The 22,500-nt window shown below is 49.1% G+C and overlaps 1 non-coding gene and 1 pseudogene across 1 annotated transcript; both read right to left on the reverse strand.

Annotated features, from left to right (window-relative positions):
• Window positions 1-692: 692 nt before the first annotated feature.
• LOC125773948 (5.8S ribosomal RNA) lies at window positions 693-850 on the reverse strand. Its single transcript, XR_007420489.1, has one exon. It is a non-coding gene; the product is annotated as a 5.8S ribosomal RNA (ribosomal RNA).
• An 18,636-nt stretch (window positions 851-19,486) lies between these two features.
• LOC125773951 (large subunit ribosomal RNA) overlaps window positions 19,487-22,500 on the reverse strand; it is an 8,383-nt pseudogene continuing 5,369 nt past the window's right edge.

A 22,500-nucleotide genomic window follows, 5' to 3' on the forward strand; every position in this document is an offset into this window, starting at 1 on the left:
ATTCCATTCGTTTCGAACCCGGGGCATAGCGAACCGATATATACGCAACAACACTTCACACACACACACACACGGATTGGGCAATTTACGGTCATTTTTGAATCAACGATGGCCCCCCCGAGCACGTTGTCCGAATATCACTCCAATAAGGACAACGAGTTCCGCTCGGCATCGTTTTGATTCGATCTCTCAACAACAACTCCCGGTCGACTTGGTCGACTTGGACCCACGATGTCTCCCCCCGAGCATGTCGAGCCAACTGCACCACTATTGTATTGGACAACATGTTCCCCTCGGGCATCGATGGGTTAATCATGCACCACTATTATAAAACCCTTTGACGTTTTCCCCCAAGCACGTTGATCCAGTATTACGACGGATACGGTCAACGAATTCTTGGACATCAAAGAGGTTTTCGATTGAATTTCCCCATGTTTCACAACGTACTCTTAGCGGTATCCTACGATACGTCTCACTCTATTTGTGTGTGTGCGCGTTTACGTGCGTGCGATTTATGCGGTTCACCCCTTTACTTTCAGCGCCCTGCGGTTCCAACAAAGGTCCCGAGCACGCCATTATGCACAGTGTGGAAGCGTGTTTCCCCCACGACACTAGACGGGCTGCTCGCCATAGTGTTCTATTGTGGCACGCTCCACCCTGAAGTTTGGTTTGTTGTATATCAAGGAATTGATAGGCACTCAAGAATGTGTGCATCGGCCGGGTTTAATCGTCCGACGCGCAATATGCGTTCAACTTATCGGTGTTCATGTGTCCTGCAGTTCACATTGTGACGCGCATTTAGCTGCGGTCTTCATCGATCCATGAGCCGAGTGATCCCCTGCCTAGGGTTTTATAGTAAGGTTCCCAATGTAACACAATCCCGGTGGTACGTCCAAAGACTAACTTTCTGACTAAGTTGTCTTTATTACCCAATAGTCCCAGGCCTTGTGACTTGTGGCTCATGTCTACGCCCATGGCCACCATTCGCTAAGATAGTTTTGAAGTCACTTTGAAGGCCCAGGAACAACTCTCTTAGCACATCGGTTAACCTGGCGCCGCAGTCAACTCATGTGCTTGGATCGGATCGAGCTATTGAGTATTGGGCCTGCATACTCGCTCATCCGTATCCTTTGCGTACCGCCCCATGGCCCTTGTATGTCTGCACCACAGTTCCTGTTCGTTCCGTGCCTATGGCCGGATACGTATTGCACATCGGTTAACCTGACGCCGCAGTCAACTCATGTGCTTGGATCGGATCGAGCTATTGAGTATTGGGCCTGCATACTCGCTCATCCGTATCCTTTGCGTACCGCCCCATGGCCCTTGTATGTCTGCACCACAGTTCCTGTTCGTTCCGTGCCTATGGCCGGATACGTATTGCACATCGGTATACCTGTCGCTACTCAGGCAACTCGTGTGCGTGGATTGGATCGAGAACATGGTGTGTGCCCCATGTTATAATTGATAGTCCATATCCACTTTATAGGTTAAAGTCATAAGTTGTGATTGCACAACCATTCTTCATAAGAGTTTAATCACTCTTCAACTAACTTTCGTTCTGGTGTCTTGGTATCAAATCGCGTAAGACACAAGATTCTACTGGCCAAATAGAATCTAGCACATTGGTTAACCTGGCGCCGCAGTCAACTCATGTGCTTGGATCGGATCGAGCTATTGAGTATTGGGCCTGCATACTCGCTCATCCGTATCCTTTGCGTACCGCCCCATGGCCCCGTCCTTAGAGTTAATGACTAGTAGGCTTAACTCTTTGTATGTCTGCACCACAGTTCCCGTTCGTTCCGTGCCGTGGCCGGATACGTATTGCACATCGGTATACCTGTCGCTACTCAGGCAACTCGTGTGCGTGGATTGGATCGAGCTCATGGGGTGTGTAGAGATTCCATGTTATAATTGCAAGTCCATATCCACTTTATAGGTTAAAGTCATAAGTTGTGATTGCACAACCATACTTCATAAGAGTTTAATAACTCTTCAACTAACTTTCGTTCTGGTGTCTTGGTATCAAATCGCTTAAGACACAAGATTCTACTGGCCAAATAGAATCTAGCACATTGGTTAACCTGGCGCCGCAGTCAACTCATGTGCTTGGATCGGATCGAGCTATTGAGTATTGGGCCTGCATACTCGCTCATCCGTATCCTTTGTGTACCGCCCCATGGCCCCGTCCTTAGAGTTAATGACTAATAGGCTTAACTCTTGTTTGTCTGCACCACAGTTCCCGTTCGTTCCGTGCCGTGGCCGGATACGTATTGCACAACAGTAGATACCATCACCTGACGTATCTAACACACCACTATTGTAACTCGTCGTCGAAGGACCTTTCAAGTGCCTGATGGCCAGGGGAGCTCTTACACGGCACGGAGACACAGTGATGCTCGCCCATCACAGTGTACAACGATCGAGTTTGCTTAAGTGTCTGGGTACCTACACACCAGACACAATGCAATGGCCACGGATCCACACAAGGCACATCACATGCAGAAAGCTTCACCAGATTATGACACATACCACACTCTTGTAACTCGTCGTCGAAGGGGCGTTCAAAGTGCCTTACGGCTAGGGGAGATCTAGCTCGGCACGGAGACACAGTGATGGTCGCCCATCAAAGTGTACAACGATCGAGTTTGCTTTCCGCGCAAGCGTTCTAAGTGTCTGGGTATCTAAGCACCAGACACAATGCAATGGCCACGGATCCACACAAGGCACATCACATGCAGAAAGCTTCACCAGATTCTGACACATACCACACTCTTGTAACTCGTCGTCGAAGGGGCGTTCAAAGTGCCTTACGGCTAGGGGGGATCTAGCACGGCACGGAGACACAGTGATGGTTGCCCATCAAAGTGTACAACGATCGAGTTTGCTTTCCGCGCAAGCGTTCTAAGTGTCTGGGTATCTAAGCACCAGACACAATGCAATGGCCACGGATCCACACAAGGCACATCACATGCAGAAAGCTTCACCAGATTCTGACACATACCACACACATGCAACTCGTCGTCGAAGGGGCGTTCAAGTGCCTTACGGCTAGGGGAGATCTAGCTCGGCACGGAGACACAGTGATGGTCACCCATCAAAGTGTACAACGAACGAGTTGGCTTTCAACAAATTCTGACACATAGCAAGCGAGCGACCGAGCTACACCGAAGGCAGCCCATGGTTGGTCACTCGCGGACGATCATCAGTAATGATCCTTCCGCAGGTTCACCTACGGAAACCTTGTTACGACTTTTACTTCCTCTAAATCATCAAGTTCGGTCAACTTCAGCCATGCCAGCTGCAGCTCACGAAGGAACCGCGGAAGGTAAGCCTCCAGAAACCTCACTAAATAATCCATCGGTAGTAGCGACGGGCGGTGTGTACAAAGGGCAGGGACGTAATCAGCACTAGCTAATGACTAGTGCTTACTAGAAATTCCAGGTTCATGGGGACCGTTGCAGTCCCCAATCCCGACTAGATGGGCATTTTAGTGATTTCCCGTTCCTCTCGGAATGGGGGCGCCTATTGGCGAGAACACGCTGCGACCCACATTGTAGCACGCGTGCAGCCCAGAACATCTAAGGGCATCACGGACCTGTTATCGCTCATTCTCAGCTTGCTAAACACAAGTTGTCCCGCTAAGCAGGGCAAACGTAGCCGACGACCGCCCGTGAAGGCGCCGCCTGGCTGTAACGTCAGGTGCGCCCGGAGGCGCACTGCTGACAGCGTTCTAGTTAGCATGTTTGAGTCACGTTCGTTATCGGAATTAACCAGACAAATCATTCCACGAACTAAGAACGGCCATGCACCACTACCCTTAAATTTGAGAAAGAGCTATCAATCTGTCTTACCTCGATAAGTTTGGACCTGGTAAATTTTCCCGTGTTGAGTCAAATTAAGCCGCAAGCTCCACTTCTTGTGGTGCCCTTCCGTCAATTCCTTTAAGTTTCAACTTTGCAACCATACTTCCCCCGGAACCCGATTTTGGTTTCCCGGAAGCGACTGAGAGCACCGAATAGGGGTAGCGTCTCCCAATTGCTAATTGGCATCGTTTACGGTTAGAACTAGGGCGGTATCTAATCGCCTTCGATCCTCTAACTTTCGTTCTTGATTAAAGAAAGCATCCATGGCAAACGCTTTCGCTTCAGTTGGTCCTACGACGGTCTACGAATTTCACCTCTCGCGCCGTAATACCAATGCCCCCAACTACTTCTGTTAATCATTACCTCTAGGTTTCTGACAAACCAACGAAATCGTATAAACCGAGGTCATATTCCATTATTCCATGCAAGATTATTCTCGGCCAACGCCAACCCCACGGGGGGGCCGGACGCTTTGTCTTAGCCTGCTTTGAGCACTCTAATTTGTTCAAGGTAAATGTGAGTATCTTGAGCACCATGAGGAGCCCGTGCCGGAGTTAACCGGTAGCACGGTACTCGTTCACAGAGTAACGCCCAAGTACACCATTGTGAGTCGCAGCCGTGAGCGCGCGCACGAACGGCCCCGGCGTGTAACCGGGCGCCCGTGGCGGTCACGTGTCTGGACGGGCAATCAACTTCGAACGTTTTAACCGCAACAACTTTAATATACGCTAGTGGAGCTGGAATTACCGCGGCTGCTGGCACCAGACTTGCCCTCCACTTGATCCTTGTTGAAGGATTTATACTCAACTCATTCCAATTATGGACCATCGTTAGAGAGGTCCATATTGTTATTTCTCGTCACTACCTCCCCGTACTGGGATTGGGTAATTTACGCGCCTGCTGCCTTCCTTGGATGTGGTAGCCATTTCTCAGGCTCCCTCTCCGGAATCGAACCCTGATTCCCCGTTACCCGTCGCAACCATGGTAGTCCTCTACACTACCATCAATAGTTGATAGGGCAGACATTTGAAAGATCTGTCGTCAGTCGACAAGCGACCATACGATCTGCGTCCTTATCCAGACTTCAACTCAAGCCGCCCGGAGGCGATTGGTTTAACTAATAAGTGCACCAGTTCAGCTACCCGCGAGGGCAACAGTCCCGGCATGTTGCATGTATTAGCTCTGGATTTTCCACAGTTATCCAAGTAACTAGTGGTAGGATGATCTTGTGAATTATAGCTGTTATACTGAGCCTTATGCGGTTTCACATTCATTTATGTTTGTACTTAGACATGCATGGCTTAACCTTTGAGACAAGCGTATATTACTGGTAGGATCAACCAGAATTCGTTCCACTACAGACACACACTCGCTTAGTGGGAAATAAATTTCCACACAACTCTCTCTCTCTAGAACCATATGGAATGGCTCTTTGGTGTTGGGTAAGGCACCAATTTGTTGGGGTGTAACGGTCACCACCAACTTTAAGTTTGTTAGGGCACAACGGAAACCACTAACTAAACTTTAGGAAACTAAATTTCCTCACACATTATCTCTCACCATATTAGCACTAGGTGCTATCCACGATTGTACAACGTTTCAACTCTTGAATCGACCGTAGGGCCGCGGAATTGCTTCCGGGCCCCTATTCTCGCTATTAATTGTTCATCTCTTTCAATACATCGAGTTCGTTCCATTGGGTAGTTCGCATGGCGAACGTTTTGATGCAGCCCCCTGGGGGACCACGGCACTTTACACCGGGTATGGTGTATGCGCAACCTACAGATAACAATAAACCCCTTATGCGTGTGTAAACCGATGTTGGGCTGCTCAACATCTTTCATGGTTACATCACTTGCACCAGAACCCACGGTGCCGATTTGGTAATATGTTGTACATTTACTCTCAAGATGTACGCTTCGGCCCCTTATTCAGGGGCTCAAGCTATTACCAGCAAGAACAATCCTCATCCAGACTTGAACTCGAAACACCCGCAGGCGAACGGTTTAACTAATAAGTGCACCAGTCTTGAATCCATGCGTCGGTGGAAACAATGCCGGCGTGTTGCATGTATTAGCTCTGAACTTAGCGAGTGATTGCCTTGCAGCTGTCATACTGAGCGTAGAGCGTGATTATCGCTCACTTGAACCATGTTGAATGGCTCTTTGGTGTAGGGTAAGGCACCAATTTGTTGGGGCGTAACGGTCACCACCAACTTAAGACTTGCTTATAGGTATTTCAACGTTTTCAACTCTTAAATCGACCGTGTTTCATTATCATCTCTTCTTCTTATTAAATGCATAGAGTTCGTTCCATTGGGTAGTTCGCGTGGCGAACGGTTTGATGCAGCCCCCCGGGGGGGACCACGGCACTTTACACCGGGCATGGTGTATGCGCAACCTACAGATCACCAATATATTTGTGATCGATAATGCACACTTCTTACACGACTGACCAGTCGACAGCGCTGCCTTCCTATTATGCGTGTGTAAACCGATGTTGGGCTGCTCAACATCTTTCATGGTTACATCACTTGCACCCGAACCCATGGTGCCGATTTGGTAATATGTTGTACATGGTCTCAAGATGTACGCTTCGACCCCTTATTCAGGGGCTCAAGCTATTACCAGCAAGATCAATCCTCATCCAGACTTGAACTCGAAACACCCGGAGGCGAACGGTTTAACTAATAAGTGCACCAGTCTTGAATCCATGCGTCGGTGGAAACAATGCCGGCATGTTGCATGTATTAGCTCTGAACATAGCGAGTGATTGCCTTGTAGCTGTCGAACTGAGCGTAGAATGTGATTATCGCTCACTTGAAAGGGTCAAGCCCTTTCGAGTCGTCCGGTTTTTACGCCAGACGACTCGGTTCACCATCTTTCGGGAAGGGACCGTCTCGGTCGCAAGCTGCTCCGGTCCCCAAACAACCTGCGACAAATGATAGGAAATGCCGACATCAATACGTGTTCAGTTTGGTTTATCGCTCATAGGTCTTTTTGACCATCGATCCCTGATTATAACTCTCAATTAAACAGTCAGGAGAGTAAGGCATGCCCATCGATATCTCATCGACAGGCGATACCGCAAGAACGGCCAACGACACATCAGGTGATCGATTATTGCTACGACTTTTGCTTAATCGTTTCCACTCCTTAGAGAAAGAAACCCCCGGGGACCGTCTCGGTCGCAAGCTGCTCCGGTCCCTAAACAACCTGCGACAAATGATAGGAAATGCCGACATCAATACGTGTTCAGTTTGGTTTATCGCTCATTGGTCTGTTTGACCATCGATCCCTGATTAAACTCTCAGTAATCCAGTCGGGAGAGTAAGGCATGCCCATCGATATCTCATCGACAGGCGATACCGCTTGAACGGCCAACGACACATCAGAGGATCGTATCTTGCTACAACTTTTGCTTAATCGTTTCTTCTCCTTGGAGAAAGAAACCCCCGGGGACCGTCTCGGCCGCAAGCTGCTCCGGTCCCTAAACAACCTGCGGCATCAAATGATAGGAAAAGCCGACATCAATACGTGTTCAGTTTGGTTTATCGCTCATTGGTCTTGTTTGACCATCGATCCCTGATTAATACTCTCAATTAGAAGGTCGGTAGAGTAAGGCATGCCCATCGATATCTCATCGACAGGCGATACCGCATGAACGGCCAACGACACATCAGAGGATCGTATCTTGCTACAACTCTTGCTTAATAGTTTCCACTCCTTGGAGAAAGAAACCCCCGGGGACCGTCTCGGCCGCAAGTTGCTCCGGTCCCTAAACAACCTGCGGCATCAAATGATAGGAAAAGCCGACATCAATACGTGTTCAGTTTGGTTTATCGCTCATAGGTCTGTTTGACCATCGATCCTAGAATTCAACTTTCGAGTAAGGCATGCCCGTCGATATCTCATCGATAGGCGATACCGGTAGAACGGCCAACGACACACATCTAGGATCGCATTTACTCTTCCTTGGATGGATAACCAATACCCTAGGACCGTTTCATCGCGAGCTGCTCCGGTCCTCAAACAACTCGCGAACCACCGATAGGATGATATTAGGAATGGCCGACTTTCATCCTTTAACTCTCAGTTCTGCTTACCAAAACATAGGTACTTGGACCTTAAAGACCACTATATGTTCCCCGATCGGGGGCAATCGGAACGTCTATCCATCATCAACATCGTTTCACTCATTCCGAACCACCAAATTGGACAGACAGTACCATATTCACCAACCGATTGCTTCAACTTCGCAAACTGTATGGTAAGTTCTACTAATTTCACATCTTACCATCGACTAATAGTGCATAAATCCACTTGGAAATCACTTTTCCTTGGTCCTCGGACCTTCTACGACAACGTCCAACAAATATCCGAAGTCGTTTCCCAACTTAGACCAAGCATTTCGTATCTTTACTTCTAATCGATTTTTTCTCTCATAATTGACGATCAAAATCTAAAAACCACATTTTGAGCCAGAAGCAGTCGTCCGATCGTCCTGGGGGTAGTCTCAATCGATTTAGAAGGGCCCAATTCATAAAGATACGTACTCAGTCAAATTCATGCTTCTGGCTCACCTACCCCCTATATAGAAAACGAAAGCGTACAGGCGTGGAAAACGTGCCATTTTTCTCCATCACGGACTTTTTTTTTCTCGTTGCACCGACTCTAGTAAAAAAGTGAAATTTTTTACTAGTTACCAACTTTTGCAAATTATCATCGGATATCACTTTTCATGGTCTATAGTAAGTTCTTATCACGTTTTAGTAGTTTTTGAAAAAAAAATTTTTTTGAACTTTTCAAAATTTTTCAAAACAAAGTTTTTGTAGGCGGTTTTGTGTATGGAGGGTTACTAGTCTCGGGGTCACTGTTTGACCAAAAAACCACTATATATCATTCGAAAGGTAATTTCAAGGGCTACAAAAAATTGTTCTACGGCACCCCCCTCCGACGTCTAGTATTCGAGTTATTGGCCAAAAACCATCACTTGAGCGATTTTTCGTTCAGGGTACCCGACTCTAGTAAAAAAGTGAAATTTTTCTCGATTGACCAAGTGTTGCAAATGACCATCGGATTTCACTTTTTATGGTCTATAGTGAGTTCTGATCACGATTTGGTACTTTTTGAAAAAATTTTTTTGACGCACTTTTCAAAATTTTGCAAAACCAAAACTTTTTAGGCGGTTTTGTGTATGGAGGGTTACTAGTCTCGGGGTCACTGTTTGACCAAAAAACCACTATATATCATTCGAAAGGTAATTTCAAGGGCTACAAAAAATTGTTCTACGGCACCCCCCTCCGACGTCTAGTATTCGAGTTATTGGCCAAAAACCGCAACTATAGCGGTTTTTCGTACAGGGTACCCGACTCTAGTAAAATGATGCGATTTTTACTAGTCTAGGAACTTTTTGGTCAAAAAATCAAGTATATGTCATTCGATAGATAATTTCAAGGGCTACCAAAAATTGTTCCACGACACCCCCCTGCGACGTCTAGTATTCGAGTTATTAGCCAAAAACCGCAACTTAAGCGGTTTTTCGTCCAGGGTACCCGACTCTAGTAAAATGATGCGATTTTTACTAGTCTAGGGAACTTTTTGGCCAAAAATCAAGTATATGTCATTCGATAGATAATTTCAAGGGCTACCAAAAATTGTTCCACGACACCCCCCTCCGACGTCTAGTATTAGAGTTATTAGCCAAAAACCGCAACTATAGCGGTTTTTCGTCCAGGGTACCCGACTCTAGTAAAATGATGCGATTTTTACTAGTCTAGGGAACTTTTTGGCCAAAAATCAAGTATATGTCATTCGATAGATAATTTCAAGGGCTACCAAAAATTGTTCCACGACACCCCCCTCCGACGTCTAGTATTAGAGTTATTAGCCAAAAACCGCAACTATAGCGGTTTTTCGTCCAGGGTACCCGACTCTAGTAAAATGATGCGATTTTTACTAGTCTAGGGAACTTTTTGGCCAAAAATCAAGTATATGTCATTCGATAGATAATTTCAAGGGCTACCAAAAATTGTTCCACGACACCCCCCTGCGACGTCTAGTATTCGAGTTATTAGCCAAAAACCGCAATTATAGCGGTTTTTCGTCCAGGGTACCCGACTCTAGTAAAATGATGCGATTTTTACTAGTCTAGGGAACTTTTTGGCCAAAAATCAAGTATATGTCATTCGATAGATAATTTCAAGGGCTACCAAAAATTGTTCCATGACACCCCCCTGCGACGTCTAGTATTCGAGTTATGGGCCAAAAACCATTCATACTTGAGCATTTTGCTCATTTTGCCTGTACGGGTACCGGGGACTAGTAAAATCAGGCCAATTTTACTAGAGTAGGGGTCCTTTTTGGTCAAAAAAACAACTTTTGCTCGTTCGATAGGGAATCGATAGGGCAACAAAAAATCGTTCTACGACCCCCCCTTCCGATGTCTAGTATTCGAGTTATGGGCCAAAAACAGTTTATAGCTAATTTTTCACTCGATTTTTCACCAAGTATCGCACATTACTCCGGTTCTATACATTGGATCGTCAATCTTTAAGATTTTATGGGTAGTTCCAACTGTTTGCTACATTTCATCCATACATCACCAACCGATTCAATGTCTGTGCTAGAAGTTATTAGAGGAATAAAAAAATTTACCCTTGGCTTTGGACCGTACAATTTTACCCATTTTTGGCCCATATTTGCCCCATAGCTCCGCCGGTATCCAAGATATGGCCACACTTTCTTCTGGCCATGGGTAGATGGCACTTGTGGCTAGATTTCTTCCATGCACCACTAATCGCTACCATGTCTGTGGCCGGAGCTATTCACGAAAGCGCCTCGCGCACTTGGTCGGATTTTTGGTCCAACTTGCACCATTTTTGGCCCATATTTGCCCCATAGCTCCGCCGGTATCCAAGATATGGCCACACTTTCTTCTGGCCATGGGTAGATGGCACTTGTGGCTAGATTTCTTCCATGCACCACTAATCGCTGCCATGTCTCTGGCCGGAGCTATTCGACGAACAACCATCGCATTTACCTAGGTACTTTTTCGGATTTTTGGTCCAACTTGCACCATTTTTGGCCCATATTTGCCCCATAGCTCCGCCGGTATCCAAGATATGGCCACACTTTCTTCTGGCCATGGGTAGATGGCACTTGTGGCTAGATTTCTTCCATGCACCACTAATCGCTACCATGTCTGTGGCCGGAGCTATTCACGAAAGCGCCTCGCGCACTTGGTCGGATTTTTGGTCCACCTGGCACCATTGTTGGCCCGTATTTGCCCCATAGCTCCGCCGGTATCCAAGATATGGCCACACTTTCTTCTGGCCATGGGTAGATGGCACTTGTGGCTAGATTTCTTCCATGCACTACTAATCGCTACCATGTCTCTGGCCGGAGCTATTCACGAAAGCGCCTCGCGCACTTGGTCGGATTTTTGGTCCAACTTGCACCATTTTTGGCCCATATTTGCCCCATAGCTCCGCCGGTATCCAAGATATGGCCACACTTTCTTCTGGCCATGGGTAGATGGCACTTGTGGCTAGATTTCTTCCATGCACCACTAATCGCTACCATGTCTGTGGCCGGAGCTATTCGACGAACAACCATCGCATTTACCTAGGTACTTTTTCGGATTTTTGGTCCAACTTGCACCATTTTTGGCCCATATTTGCCCCATAGCTCCGCCGGTATCCAAGATATGGCCACACTTTCTTCTGGCCATGGGTAGATGGCACTTGTGGCTAGATTTCTTCCATGCACCACTAATCGCTACCATGTCTGTGGCCGGAGCTATTCGACGAACAACCATCGCATTCACCTTCTCGTTGCACTTCTTCGGGAATTTGGTGCAACCAAGTTTTCACTATAACTTGGTCATTTTCCGTCCATCGGACATGCGGTTTTGGGTGTCGATACTTGACACCGCGCGCTACAATATGTTCCTCCACGACCATGTGGTCCGATGCTTCCAACAGGAGCTATTCGAGGAGTACCGATTTTTCACCATTAAAAATGCTCGTTTTTGCACCAACTTTTGCCTATAACTCAGGCTGTATCGATCGGATCTTCAATCTTGAAAAAGTTTTAAATAGGTGGCACCAAATGCTACATTTCGTTCTTCCACGTCAACTTTGTCCGATGTCTAGCAAAAAAGTTATTCGCGAACCAAGTCCAGAACCCATGCAATGGCTGCCCTCATTGCATACATCACGGCGGTTAACTCTCGTTACTCTATACCGTGGACTTGGTACTTTTTCAGGCATTCGTTGCTACTTCTTGGTTCATGATATTCGTTTACGGTCTTCACTAGGGCATTTGGTGCTCCTTCTCGGTTCATGATATTCGTTTACGGTCTTCACTAGGGCATTTGGTGCTCCTTCTCGGTTCATGATATTCGTTTACGGTCTTCACTAGGGCATTTGGTGCTCCTTCTCGGTTCATGATATTCGTTTACGGTCTTCACTAGGGCATTTGGTACTGGGCTTCCCACTTTCTACTGATCGATCCATACTCACTTGCGTGCACCTAGCCTAGGAAGGTTTCCTATGGCTTCCCATCTTTCTACTGATCGATCCATACTCACTTGCGTGCACCTAGCCTAGGAAGGTTTCCTTGGGCTTCCCATCTTTCTACTGATCGATCCATACTCACTTGCGTGCACCTAGCCTAGGAAGGTTTCCTTGGGCTTCCCATCTTTCTACTGATCGATCCATACTCACTTGCGTGCACCTAGCCTAGGAAGGTTTCCTATGGCTTCCCATCTTTCTACTGATCGATCCATACTCACTTGCGTGCACCTAGCCTAGGAAGGTTTCCTTGGGCTTCCCATCTTTCTACTGATCGATCCATACTCACTTGCGTGCACCTAGCCTAGGAAGGTTTCCTTGGGCTTCCCATCTTTCTACTGATCGATCCATACTCACTTGCGTGCACCTAGCCTAGGAAGGTTTCCTTGGGCTTCCCATCTTTCTACTGATCGATCCATACTCACTTGCGTGCACCTAGCCTAGGAAGGTTTCCTATGGCTTCCCATCTTTCTACTGATCGATCCATACTCACTTGCGTGCACCTAGCCTAGGAAGGTTTCCTTGGGCTTCCCATCTTTCTACTGATCGATCCATACTCACTTGCGTGCACCTAGCCTAGGAAGGTTTCCTTGGGCTTCCCATCTTTCTACTGATCGATCCATACTCACTTGCGTGCACCTAGCCTAGGAAGGTTTCCTTGGGCTTCCCATCTTTCTACTGATCGATCCATACTCACTTGCGTGCACCTAGCCTAGGAAGGTTTCCTTGGGCTTCCCATCTTTCTACTGATCGATCCATACTCACTTGCGTGCACCTAGCCTAGGAAGGTTTCCTATGGCTTCCCATCTTTCTACTGATCGATCCATACTCACTTGCGTGCACCTAGCCTAGGAAGGTTTCCTATGGCTTCCCATCTTTCTACTGATCGATCCATACTCACTTGCGTGCACCTAGCCTAGGAAGGTTTCCTTGGGCTTCCCATCTTTCTACTGATCGATCCATACTCACTTGCGTGCACCTAGCCTAGGAAGGTTTCCTATGGCTTCCCATCTTTCTACTGATCGATCCATACTCACTTGCGTGCACCTAGCCTAGGAAGGTTTCCTATGGCTTCCCATCTTTCTACTGATCGATCCATACTCACTTGCGTGCACCTAGCCTAGGAAGGTTTCCTTGGGCTTCCCATCTTTCTACTGATCGATCCATACTCACTTGCGTGCACCTAGCCTAGGAAGGTTTCCTATGGCTTCCCATCTTTCTACTGATCGATCCATACTCACTTGCGTGCACCTAGCCTAGGAAGGTTTCCTATGGCTTCCCATCTTTCTACTGATCGATCCATACTCACTTGCGTGCACCTAGCCTAGGAAGGTTTCCTTGGGCTTCCCATCTTTCTACTGATCGATCCATACTCACTTGCGTGCACCTAGCCTAGGAAGGTTTCCTTGGGCTTCCCATCTTTCTACTGATCGATCCATACTCACTTGCGTGCACCTAGCCTAGGAAGGTTTCCTTGGGCTTCCCATCTTTCTACTGATCGATCCATACTCACTTGCGTGCACCTAGCCTAGGAAGGTTTCCTATGGCTTCCCATCTTTCTACTGATCGATCCATACTCACTTGCGTGCACCTAGCCTAGGAAGGTTTCCTTGGGCTTCCCATCTTTCTACTGATCGATCCATACTCACTTGCGTGCACCTAGCCTAGGAAGGTTTCCTATGGCTTCCCATCTTTCTACTGATCGATCCATACTCACTTGCGTGCACCTAGCCTAGGAAGGTTTCCTTGGGCTTCCCATCTTTCTACTGATCGATCCATACTCACTTGCGTGCACCTAGCCTAGGAAGGTTTCCTTGGGCTTCCCATCTTTCTACTGATCGATCCATACTCACTTGCGTGCACCTAGCCTAGGAAGGTTTCCTTGGGCTTCCCATCTTTCTACTGATCGATCCATACTCACTTGCGTGCACCTAGCCTAGGAAGGTTTCCTTGGGCTTCCCATCTTTCTACTGATCGATCCATACTCACTTGCGTGCACCTAGCCTAGGAAGGTTTCCTATGGCTTCCCATCTTTCTACTGATCGATCCATACTCACTTGCGTGCACCTAGCCTAGGAAGGTTTCCTTGGGCTTCCCATCTTTCTACTGATCGATCCATACTCACTTGCGTGCACCTAGCCTAGGAAGGTTTCCTATGGCTTCCCATCTTTCTACTGATCGATCCATACTCACTTGCGTGCACCTAGCCTAGGAAGGTTTCCTATGGCTTCCCATCTTTCTACTGATCGATCCATACTCACTTGCGTGCACCTAGCCTAGGAAGGTTTCCTTGGGCTTCCCATCTTTCTACTGATCGATCCATACTCACTTGCGTGCACCTAGCCTAGGAAGGTTTCCTTGGGCTTCCCATCTTTCTACTGATCGATCCATACTCACTTGCGTGCACCTAGCCTAGGAAGGTTTCCTTGGGCTTCCCATCTTTCTACTGATCGATCCATACTCACTTGCGTGCACCTAGCCTAGGAAGGTTTCCTATGGCTTCCCATCTTTCTACTGATCGATCCATACTCACTTGCGTGCACCTAGCCTAGGAAGGTTTCCTTGGGCTTCCCATCTTTCTACTGATCGATCCATACTCACTTGCGTGCACCTAGCCTAGGAAGGTTTCCTATGGCTTCCCATCTTTCTACTGATCGATCCATACTCACTTGCGTGCACCTAGCCTAGGAAGGTTTCCTTGGGCTTCCCATCTTTCTACTGATCGATCCATACTCACTTGCGTGCACCTAGCCTAGGAAGGTTTCCTTGGGCTTCCCATCTTTCTACTGATCGATCCATACTCACTTGCGTGCACCTAGCCTAGGAAGGTTTCCTTGGGCTTCCCATCTTTCTACTGATCGATCCATACTCACTTGCGTGCACCTAGCCTAGGAAGGTTTCCTTGGGCTTCCCATCTTTCTACTGATCGATCCATACTCACTTGCGTGCACCTAGCCTAGGAAGGTTTCCTATGGCTTCCCATCTTTCTACTGATCGATCCATACTCACTTGCGTGCACCTAGCCTAGGAAGGTTTCCTTGGGCTTCCCATCTTTCTACTGATCGATCCATACTCACTTGCGTGCACCTAGCCTAGGAAGGTTTCCTATGGCTTCCCATCTTTCTACTGATCGATCCATACTCACTTGCGTGCACCTAGCCTAGGAAGGTTTCCTATGGCTTCCCATCTTTCTACTGATCGATCCATACTCACTTGCGTGCACCTAGCCTAGGAAGGTTTCCTATGGCTTCCCATCTTTCTACTGATCGATCCATACTCACTTGCGTGCACCTAGCCTAGGAAGGTTTCCTTGGGCTTCCCATCTTTCTACTGATCGATCCATACTCACTTGCGTGCACCTAGCCTAGGAAGGTTTCCTATGGCTTCCCATCTTTCTACTGATCGATCCATACTCACTTGCGTGCACCTAGCCTAGGAAGGTTTCCTTGGGCTTCCCATCTTTCTACTGATCGATCCATACTCACTTGCGTGCACCTAGCCTAGGAAGGTTTCCTTGGGCTTCCCATCTTTCTACTGATCGATCCATACTCACTTGCGTGCACCTAGCCTAGGAAGGTTTCCTTGGGCTTCCCATCTTTCTACTGATCGATCCATACTCACTTGCGTGCACCTAGCCTAGGAAGGTTTCCTATGGCTTCCCATCTTTCTACTGATCGATCCATACTCACTTGCGTGCACCTAGCCTAGGAAGGTTTCCTATGGCTTCCCATCTTTCTACTGATCGATCCATACTCACTTGCGTGCACCTAGCCTAGGAAGGTTTCCTATGGCTTCCCATCTTTCTACTGATCGATCCATACTCACTTGCGTGCACCTAGCCTAGGAAGGTTTCCTTGGGCTTCCCATCTTTCTACGGATCGATCCATACTCACTTGCGTGCACCTAGCCTAGGAAGGTTTCCTATGGCTTCCCATCTTTCTACTGATCGATCCATACTCACTTGCGTGCACCTAGCCTAGGAAGGTTTCCTTGGGCTTCCCATCTTTCTACTGATCGATCCATACTCACTTGCGTGCACCTAGCCTAGGAAGGTTTCCTATGGCTTCCCATCTTTCTACTGATCGATCCATACTCACTTGCGTGCACCTAGCCTAGGAAGGTTTCCTATGGCTTCCCATCTTTCTACTGATCGATCCATACTCACTTGCGTGCACCTAGCCTAGGAAGGTTTCCTATGGCTTCCCATCTTTCTACTGATCGATCCATACTCACTTGCGTGCACCTAGCCTAGGAAGGTTTCCTTGGGCTTCCCATCTTTCTACTGATCGATCCATACTCACTTGCGTGCACCTAGCCTAGGAAGGTTTCCTATGGCTTCCCATCTTTCTACTGATCGATCCATACTCACTTGCGTGCACCTAGCCTAGGAAGGTTTCCTTGGGCTTCCCATCTTTCTACTGATCGATCCATACTCACTTGCGTGCACCTAGCCTAGGAAGGTTTCCTATGGCTTCCCATCTTTCTACTGATCGATCCATACTCACTTGCGTGCACCTAGCCTAGGAAGGTTTCCTTGGGCTTCCCATCTTTCTACTGATCGATCCATACTCACTTGCGTGCACCTAGCCTAGGAAGGTTTCCTATGGCTTCCCATCTTTCTACTGATCGATCCATACTCACTTGCGTGCACCTAGCCTAGGAAGGTTTCCCTTTGGTACCGACTTCCATCTACGCACTCGATATAACCTAGGTACTTGGTACCGATGATGGTTAACACTCAAGCATTTCTTGCATCCTGCGTGCAAGGTACCAATTTTCACTTCTCAGGTGCGTTTATGAGCCCGCATTAATCCAATATCGCTCTGATGGCCTTTCTTATTATTTCATCCGATAGCCCTTGCCAAAAGCTACCAAAAGTTCCTCCACGGCCATGTGCTCCGACGCTTAGTTTAGGAAATATTCGAAAAAATTCAAAATAGGAAGCATTTTCTTATTGGAAAATCACCTTAAATCGATGGCCATTTTTTGGGCAAAAACTTTAACGTCTTCCCGACTTTGCGGGAATTGCGAATTTTAGGCACCCAGAGAAAATCTTTTACTTTAAGGGGGCGGCCGCGAAGTTGCCCAAAGTCTCGGACACAAAAATTCTCAAGTTCCCCACTCTAGTAAATCGCCCTATGAGTATCTCCTGGCCCGCGAGCTCTGCGAGCGGGCCAGCTTCGGCGATTTTTGCCTTTTCGCCTAGGCGGTTCTTCTACGAAATTGGTCCACAGCTTTTGCTCAGAAAGCTAGCATTTGTTGCAACAGTTAGGTGCTTGGTACCACATTTTGGTATCCATTTGGGCATTTGTTGCAACTACTCGGTACTTTGGCCCACATTTCGCTCTACTCGGGCCTCTATGGTGCTACTTGTCGGTACTTTTGGCCAACTTAGGCCAATTGGGTGCAACTTGTGGGTACTCTGTGGGTACTTTAGGGCATATTGTGTCTTTCGGGTGAACCTTCGCGATACTTCATGGGTACTGATGGCCAACTTAGGAACATTCAGTGCAACCTTTGGGCCTAAGGAAATTTGTCCAACTCTTTGGACTTAGAAAATTTTCTGGACTTAGAAAATTTTCTGGACTTGTAAAAATTTTCAAATGTTCAATTTGGCCCACATTTCGCTCTACTCGGGCCTCTATGGTGCTACTTGGCGGTACTTTTGGCCAACTTAGGCCAATTGGGTGCTCTTTGTGGGTACTCTATCGGTACTTTTGGCCAACTTAGGCCAATGGGGTGCTATATGTGGGTGCTCTATCGGTACTTTTGGCCATGTTAGGCCCATTCGGTGCTATATGTGGGTGCTCTATCGGTACTTTTGGCCATGTTAGGCCCATTCGGTGCTATTTGTGGGTACTCTATCGGTACTTTTGGCCAACTTAGGCCAATTGGGTGCTATTTGTGGGTACTCTATCGGTACTTTTGGCCATCTTAGGCCCATTCGGTGCTATTTGGGGGTACTCTATCGGTACTTTTGGCCAACATAGGCCAATTGGGTGCTACTTGTGGGTGCTCTATCGGTACTTTTGGCCAACTTAGGCCAACTGGGTGCTATTTGTGGGTACTCTATCGGTACTTTTGGCCAACTTAGGCCAACTCAGTGCTTCTTGTGGGTACTCTATCGGTACTTTTGGCCAACTTAGGCCCATTCGGTGCTACTTGTGGGTACTCTATCGGTACTTTTGGCCAACTTAGGCCAACTCAGTGCTATTTGTGGGTACTCTATCGGTACTTTTGGCCAACTTAGGCCAATTGGGTGCTCTTTGTGGGTACTCTATCGGTACTTTGGGACATATTATGTCCTTCGGGTGAACCTTCTCGATACCTCATGGGTACTTGTGGCCAACTTAGGAAAATTCAGTGCAACCTATGGGCCTTTGGAAATTGTTCCAACACTTTGGACTTAGAAAATTTTCTGGACTTAGAAAATTTTTTGGACTTAGAAAAATTTTCAACTTCTGTATCTTCTTCATCATGTTCCATTTTGTGGGACTTAGAAAATTTTCTGGACTTAGAAAATTTTTTGGACTTAGGAAATTTTTCAACACTTGTAAAATTTTTGTTCCTTCTTTGAAGAAGAATACTTTCCACTATTAGCTTCTTTCTCTTTTTCTTCTTAGTTGTCTTCTTATTTTCGGTCCGAGAGCGCCGACACTTGTAAAATAATCTAAGTCCGAAGACTTTTGGAATGAACCAAAAGTCAACGAACACAACACACCAAGCCTATCAACATCAAGTGGCAACCCGAAGGAAGCGCAGCGGCCAGCCCATGTACAACGCGAAGTTGTAGCATGCAACCAACCAACCGCTAACCTCCAACGGCACTCAATGTATTCGTTACACATGGGCGCACCTGCACCACACTGTCGTGCCCATCCAACGAGCCGTCGGTTCGGTCGTGTGTTACAAGCACCCCATCACATAGGCATAGAGTCACCACACAGTGTTCTTCAACACTCTCGTCACATGGTGCAAGTCACGGTACGCACCACCAATGTGCACTGGTTGGCCAATTCCAGCACACACGGGGCGCGCACGCGCAAGCACTAACCACCAAGCATGGGTCGCCTGAGAGGATCGATGCGAACGCATCTCTACAACTTGAAGCTCCCAGCCTGTAGTCCCGTCGTTTGCGGGCGGTCGTAGGTGTCGAAACTAGTGATATCCACAGTCGGCAAGCTCGTCCACCGGTGTTCCCAACATGTATGGTACTAACACGTGCAGCGCGAACCCGCCCTTTGCGGCCTAGTAGTAAGCGGGGATGAGACGCCAGTGTGCCAATGGACAGCACGGACGGTTCTCGGAGGGTTGTTAGGCCCGCTAGCTTACGACCACCTAATGGGTATAAGAAGCGCTATCAGCTCGGATTGGATACGACCTTAGAGGCGTTCAGGCATAATCCAGCGGACGTAGCGTCATACCATAGTCCGTTCGAACTAGTATTGAGCCAGTGGTCCGTACCTGTGGTTCCTCTCGTACTGCACAGGAATTCCGTTAAGATAGCGACAAACAATGCACACCAGTAGGGTAAAACTAACCTGTCTCACGACGGTCTAAACCCAGCTCACGTTCCCTTGAAAGGGTGAACAATCCTACGCTTGGTAAATTTTGCTTTACAATGATAGGAAGAGCCGACATCGAAGGATCAAAAAGCCACGTCGCTATGAACGCTTGGCGGCCACAAGCCAGTTATCCCTGTACTCTCCGAGCTATGCCAGCACACCGTGGAGGAGACTTCGGTTCGGCTGCGACCAGCGTGGGACGGCACGAAGGTGGCGATAGCTCGGGTGACAACGAAGGCGGCAGAGGAGCTGGACGGGAAGTTTGTCAAAATCAAGTACACGTCCTGCCTGATCCGGAAGGTGGCTCCAATGCAGACGCGGCAGCAACGTTGTTACAAGTGTCTGGAGATGGGACACGTCCGGGCAGCGTGCACGAGCGAGGTCGATCGCTCGGCCAGCTGCATTCGTTGCGGGAAGCCGGATCATCAGGCGAAGAGCTGCACGGCGGAGGTGTGCTGTGCCGTGTGCAGCGGCCCGCATCCGGTCGGTCATCTGACGTGCCGGCGCTAAAGGTGCTGCAGATCAACCTTGGGCGGAGCAGGACAGCTCAGGACCTGCTAATGCAGACGGCCCGCGAGTTGGGAGTTCAGGTGGTGCTCGCCTGTGAGCTGTATCGGCCGCCTCGAGATGATCCGCGATGGGCTGTTGATGAGGAGTTGAGCGTGGCGATCGTCGCAACGGGGGCTTACCCCATCCAGCGTCTGTGGGGAAGCGTCGTCCCGGGATTGGTGGTTGCCACGATAGCGGGAGTCACGTTCGCCAGCTGCTACGTGTCGCCCAGCAGCGGTCTTGAGGACTTCGAGGAGTTTCTTGGTGCGGTGGAGGTGTCGCTGGTGGGACACACAACATCAGTCCTGGCCGGGGACTTCAACGCCTGGAACGAGGAGTGGGGGAGTGCGCGCACTACCCGGAAGGGGCAGGAGCTCCTAAGCGTGGTGGAGCAGCTGGCGCTGCAGACGCTGAACCGTGGCAACGTGCCCACCTTCAAGGGCAACGGGGTTGCACGGGAAAGCGTCATCGACGTCTCCTTCGCCAGCCAATCCATTGTGCGGCCGGACTCATGGCGCGTGCTTAACCGCTTCTCCGGCAGCGATCACGCATACATCGAGTTCCAGGTGGAGGTTCCGGGTCAACGGAACAAGCGACGTGGCCAGCAGCACCAAAGCCAAGCAGCAGCCAGTGACGGGACAGCCAGGCATGCCGGAACTCGGTGGAAGACGACGCAGTTCGTCCGGAAGAGCTTTGACATCGCCCTCACAGTCGGCCGCTTCGGACAGGTCGACACTCCGGAGGGGCTGGTTGGCGGACTCACTCGGGCGTGCGATGAGACCATGGAGAGAGTACACGGGGCTATCTTCCATCGCAAGCCCCAGGTGTACTGGTGGTCTCCGGACATCGAGCGCTTGAGGGAAGAGTGCGAAGCAGCGGAGGCAGCCCATCGTCGGGCTCAACCGTCGGAGCGTGCTGTGACGTCTGCCGGACTGCAGGATTGTCGTCGTTTGCTGCAGGCCAGTATCCAGAACAGCAAGGAGAGCAGCCTTCAGGAGCTGATTGACGGAGTTGAGGCTGAGGTGTTCGGTCTCGGGTACAAGGTTGTGCGAGCGAAGCTTCGCGGCCGGGCGCCACCGGAAACGGACCGAGCTGTTCTTGGTCCGATCGTCGACGCCTTGTTCCCGGAGCATCCAGCGTTCGAGTGGCCGGACATCGAAGCGAGCACCGCCTCACACGTCGCTCTGAGGCCGGTCACGAGCTCGGAGGTCCTGCTGCTGGCTGAGCGGATGGCGTCGTCCAAGGCGCCAGGGTTGGACGGCATCCCGAACACTGCGGTGAAGGCAGCGATGCGGAAGCACCCGGAGGTCTTCGTGGACGTGTACAACCAGCTGCTCGAGCGAGGCGAGTTTCCTGTGGCGTGGAAGGAGGCTCGACTTGTGCTGATCGCGAAGCCGGGCAAGCAGCCGGGCGACCCGTCATCATATCGTCCGCTGCTCATGCTGGGAGCAGTCGCCAAGGGGTTCGAGCGGGTGATCCTTGATCGACTGAACGACCACTTGGAGAACAGCGATGCTCCGCAACTGTCGCCAAGGCAGTACGGGTTCCGGCGCGGCCGTTCAACAATACAGGCCATCGAACGTGTGATCGAGAGGGGGCAGCACGCGAGGACGTTCCATCGCACCAACCAGCGGGATCCTCGATGTCTGGTGGTGGCAGCACTGGATGTCAGGAATGCCTTCAACTCCGCCAGTTGGGAGGCGATCGCGGCTGCCCTGCAGAAGCTGCAAGTTCCAGTAGCCCTCCAGAGAATGTTGCGCAGCTACTTCTCTGAGAGGAGGCTGGTGTATGAAACCAGCGAGGGACCAGTGCGGCGAACGGTCACGGCGGGCGTTCCACAGGGCTCAATCCTGGGCCCGACTCTGTGGAACGCCATGTACGACGGCGTGCTTCGGCTGGCGCTACCTGAGGGCGCTGAGGTGATCGGTTTTGCCGACGACGTCGTGGT

The sequence above is a fragment of the Anopheles funestus genome (genome assembly GCF_943734845.2).
Source record: "Anopheles funestus chromosome X unlocalized genomic scaffold, idAnoFuneDA-416_04 X_unloc_66, whole genome shotgun sequence".
Lineage (NCBI taxonomy): Eukaryota > Metazoa > Arthropoda > Insecta > Diptera > Culicidae > Anopheles > Anopheles funestus.